Source organism: Astyanax mexicanus, chromosome 1 (genome assembly GCF_023375975.1).
Source record: "Astyanax mexicanus isolate ESR-SI-001 chromosome 1, AstMex3_surface, whole genome shotgun sequence".
Taxonomy (NCBI): domain Eukaryota; kingdom Metazoa; phylum Chordata; class Actinopteri; order Characiformes; family Acestrorhamphidae; genus Astyanax; species Astyanax mexicanus.
Genome location: NC_064408.1, coordinates 88,667,501 through 88,672,500, shown reverse-complemented (window position 1 = coordinate 88,672,500; position 5,000 = coordinate 88,667,501). Strand labels below are relative to the sequence as shown.

General features: G+C 39.9%; 1 non-coding gene across 1 annotated transcript; it reads right to left on the bottom strand.

The window, feature by feature from the left end:
* Positions 1-1,196: 1,196 nt before the first annotated feature.
* On the bottom strand, positions 1,197-1,278 carry trnas-uga (transfer RNA serine (anticodon UGA)). Its single transcript has one exon. It is a non-coding gene; the product is annotated as a tRNA-Ser (tRNA).
* Between the last annotated feature and the right edge of the window lie 3,722 nt (positions 1,279-5,000).

The following is a 5,000-nucleotide window of genomic DNA, read 5'->3' as shown; positions in this document are numbered from 1 at the left end:
TCTAAAATGTCTCGAAACGGAGCCGGGACGAGCGGATCCAAGGCTAGGGTAGACTCGGTTCGGTCAGCCGCTGTTTCGCTCGCCCATTCGCGCGTCCGCTCGCTCATCCGCGGCTCCGCTGGCCCAGCCGCGGGTCCGCTCGCTCATCCGCGCCTCCGCTCGCTCATCCGCGGGTCCGCTCGCTCATCCGCGCCTCCGCTCGCCCAGCCGCGGGTCCGCTCGCCCAGCCGCTTTGCTGCAAATTGTGCCGGTGAGTGGAGCCGACAAGCAGCGTAACGTTAATACATCTAATCTGTTCCACCACCTCAAGCATCTTCACTACATACAATATTTTCCTTATACTGACTGAAGCACTTTAATAGATTATGTTGAAACTAAGTTATTTAAAGTTTATGAATCCTTTAGGTTTGTTTATTTGCCGTTGATATCATGTTGAATACCTCTTGTATTCTGGCTGAAGCACTTTAATAGATTATGTTGTCACTAAGTTATTTATAGTTGAAAAATCCTATAGGTTTGTTTATTTGACGGGAAAATCTTGTTGCTTTTATGTATATAAAGGCTTCTTGTATTATATATCCTAGTTAAAACACTTTTGTTTTAATCTGTTAAATTTGTTTACAATGAATAAGAAGCTCTGCCTCTGTTGTCATTTAAAGTTATTTTTATTTGTAATAGTTATATAGGCTTATGTTTGACAGGGATGTCATGTTATTATTTTGCTATATGCAAATAAAATTGAGCATTGATTTATTTTGACTACTTTTATTTCTAAAGTATTAAAGTTTTTGTGAAAGGAGGTTTCAAAGACTTAAAAAACATTTTCATACAGTAGTAGGTACAGATTTCCATTAGATAGATTGATACAAAAAGTGCAAATACACAGTTAAATAATAATTTAAATTTGCAGTGCAAGCTGCAGAGATTGCAGGGATTCTTTTTCTGAGGCCTTCAAAGTATTTATCGATATCGAAATTATATCGTATCGACCGAAATTTAAGGAATATATCGTGATATAAATTTTGGCCATATCGTCCAGCACTATCTGTAGTATCTCAAAAGTTAAAAAAGAGAAAATTGAACACAAAGAAGTCTACCACACTGGAGTTTGGTGTTGCTTGAGGGAAATTCAACTGCATTTCTTTAAAGTTAGGATCACCTTTCCACCATGTATTGGTTCCCTTTAAAACCTTACCCGTAGTCGGCAGGGTTCGAACCTGCGCGGGGAAACCCCAATGGATTTCAAGTCCATCGCCTTAACCACTCGGCCACGACTACCTCAGCTATCTGCCTCAATGCGCATGCTCTTGCATCGTCAATAGTAATTGAATCTGTCTATGTTGCAGGTGTGTCAGATTATAGTGATGGTAAACTCCTCCTTTTTCTCGGATGGTCCAGTTTCTGACTTTGCACCTCCTGCAGACATGATCCACTGGAATCTTTACCACGCTGAACAAGTGTTAACATTTAATGTCTACTGAAAGCTGAGGATCACCTTTTCAGCTTCTGAGGGTTTTGGTTAGCTGGTGAGTGTATTTCTAATGCTCAAAGTTTTACGTTGATGATGGTATATTTAGCTGCAGAGGGTTGTTCTTTAACTGCTGATTGCAATTTTAGCTGCATAGGCAATTTGTAATAGGTAATGGTATTCTTTCTACATTGTTGCCTAGACTGTAATGTGCTGTGGGTATTTTTCAGCTGCTGGTGGGATTTCTGTCTGTGAACTGGTGCTTGGATTGCTTCGGGTATTCAATTCAATTTTATTTATATAGCGCTTTTTACAACAAAGGTTGTCACAAAGCAGCTTTACAGGAAAAACAGGTCCACGCCTCTTATGAGCAGCACCACAGAGATGCCAATTTTATGGTGACACAGTGGCAAGGAAAAACTCCCTTTAAGAGGAAGAAACCTTGGAAGGAACCAAGACTCAGTCAGAGGAACCCATCCTACTCGGGTTGACCCGCTCAGTACAAACAAATAACAAACAACAAACAAATAACAGAACAAAAACAGTACAGAGAATTAATGTGAACTATGGCTAATATAACAGGTACTAATTTATGAATATAAGAATGTGATGGGCACAAACTATAGAGCTATGGCTAATACAGAAACAGATACTGAGTGTGTTAATGGTAATCAGTGCAGGGTTGCAGAGCCGGAGAACGACACAGCGGGCAGTGGAGAGCCAGGCTGGGAACATCAGGAACAGGGCATCTCCATACATGTAAAAGAGATAGATAGAGAAAACAGAAAGGAAAGAAAGAGAAACAAAAAGCAGAAGTTAGAAGGGCTGTGTGATAATTCTGAGTAGAAGGACAGGGCTGATTCCTGAAAGCTGGAACCACAGACGGACGCATCCAGGAAGACCGGCCGGCCAGGCGTCTCAGCACATGTGAGAAAGATAGAGAGAGAGAACAGAGAGGGGAGGGAAGAAAAAGGGGTTAGAATGGTTTTATAAAACTCTGCTGGAGTGGGATGGGCACTGGTAGCAGCAGCTCAGGACATGGGGAGAGAAAAAGAAAGCAGATGATTAGGACAGGGTTTATATTTGCTGGATAAGCTGTAAGAGGAAGAAAATTGTAATGAGACATTACTCAAAAGCTTGAGCAAATAGAAATGTTTTGAGTCTAGATTTAAAGATTGAGAGTGTGTCTGAGTCCCGTATATTAATAGGGAGGCTATTCCAAAGTTGGGGAGCTTTGTAAAAGAACGCTCTTCCTCCTGTATAGTTTTTTCTAATACGCGGGACTAATAACAGGCCAGCGTCTTGGGAGCGGAGTGAACGCGGCGGATTGTAAGGAGTAAGGAGTTCCTGTAGATAATGCGGGGCCAGACCATTAAGGGATTTATACGTCAGGAGAAGTATTTTATAATCTATACGAAATCTAACAGGTAGCCAATGTAGGGATGAAAGAATAGGTGTAATGTGATCGAACTTTCTAGCTCTGGTAAGCACTCTTGCGGCTGCATTCTGAACTAGCTGGAGTTTATGGAGTAATTTATGTGGACTTCCAGCCAACAACGCGTTGCAGTAGTCCAGCCTGGAGGTTATGAATGCATGTACCAGCTTCTCAGCATCTTCGAGAGAGAGTATACTGCGGATTTTAGCTATATTTCTTAAGTGGAAGAATGCAGTTTTGACTATGCTACATATGTGAGCATCAAACGAAAGAATTGGGTCAAAGATGACCCCAAGGTTTCTCACAGTTTTACCAGGTATAATTAAGTGACCGTCTATGTCTACAGTATTAACATTTATGTTTTTATCAATATTAGGACCTAATAGAAGGACCTCAGTTTTATCAGAATTAAGTAAGAGAAAGTTGTGTGTCATCCAATTTTTAATGGCTTTAATACCGTCTGTTATTTGATTTATACAGAGCTCCTCGTTGGGTTTAGCAGATATGTAAAGTTGCGTGTCATCAGCATAGCAGTGAAAGTTAATACCATGCCTACGGATAATTTTACCCAGTGGTAGCATATAAAGAGTAAAGAGTAATGGACCCAGTATTGATCCTTGAGGGACACCATATTTTACTCTAGACTGATAAGAGCATTCGTTATTTAAGTAAACACACTGGAATCGATCTCTCAGATAAGATCTGAACCAGGTGAGGGCTGATCCTTTAATTCCTATAAGATTTTCTAACCTATCAAGTAGAATAGCGTGATCTATGGTGTCAAAGGCAGCACTTAGATCTAGCAGTACAAGGATGGCATTACTGCCCCTATCAAGAGCTGAAAGTAAATCATTAGTTACTCTAAGTAGAGCTGTTTCAGTACTATGGTTTTGTCTAAATCCAGATTGAAAAACCTCATGCATACTATTACTTTGTAGATACAAGCGCAGCTGGTTAAACACAATTTTTTCTAGGATTTTGGCTATAAAGGAAAGATTAGAAATTGGTCTATAATTAGCAAGCTCGCGGGGGTCCAGATTTGGCTTTTTGATAATGGGCTTAATGACCGCCAATTTAAGAGAATTGGGTACGTAGCCCATGCTAAGGGATGAATTTACTATTTCTAGTAATGATTTTCCCACCTTTGGCAGTGCCTGTTTCAATAATTGTGTGGGTACTGGATCTAATATACATGATGTTGATTTTGATGAGTTAATTACACTAAGTAAATCTTTTTCTGTAACCGGGCTGAAACACTCTAGGTGTGTCTCAGAGCTGGAGCAGCATTCATCAATATCTATAAGTAAATTTTGGGGGTGATACTGAATTTTTTGTCTAATGCTATTAATTTTATCATCAAAGAACTTCATGAAATCATTACTATTAATGTCGACAGGGATAACGGAGCTAGTTTGTTTTTGACTGCCGGTGAGTTTAGCCACAGTAGTGAAAAGGAATCTAGGATTGTCTCTATTTTTCTCAATAAGCGATGAAATATACTGGGATTTTGTTTTAATTAGGGCTTTTTTGTAGTCTGTGAGACTATGCTGCCATGCTAGCCGGAAAAATTCTAGTTTTGTGTGTCGCCATTTACGTTCAAAGTTACGAGCGGTTTGTTTTAATGTACGTGTGTGGTCATTATACCACGGTGCTAGCTTTTTATCCCTGATTTGTTTTATTTTTGTCGGCGCTACGCGGTCAAGGTTAGAGCGGAGCACAGTTTGTAGATTTTCTGTTTTGTGCTCGAGATCATGCTCATAGGACGGAAGGGAGATAGTTAAGTCTGGGAGTTTATTTACAAATTCATTAGCAATTGCGGTTGTTATTTTACGCTTGCTGATATAGCGGGGCGGGAGGAGGATATTTTGATTAAAAACTATTTCAAACATAATTAGATAATGATCGGATATTGAGTCATGTTGAGAAAGAGTAACTATATTCTCAGCCTCAATACCCAGTGTCAAAACTAAGTCTAATGTATGACTACATCGGTGAGTGGGGCCAATTACATTTTGTTTAAAGCCTAGAGCATCTAAAACTGATTTAAATGCAATTTTTAGTGGATCCTGGTCCTTTTCAAAGTGGATATTAAAGTCT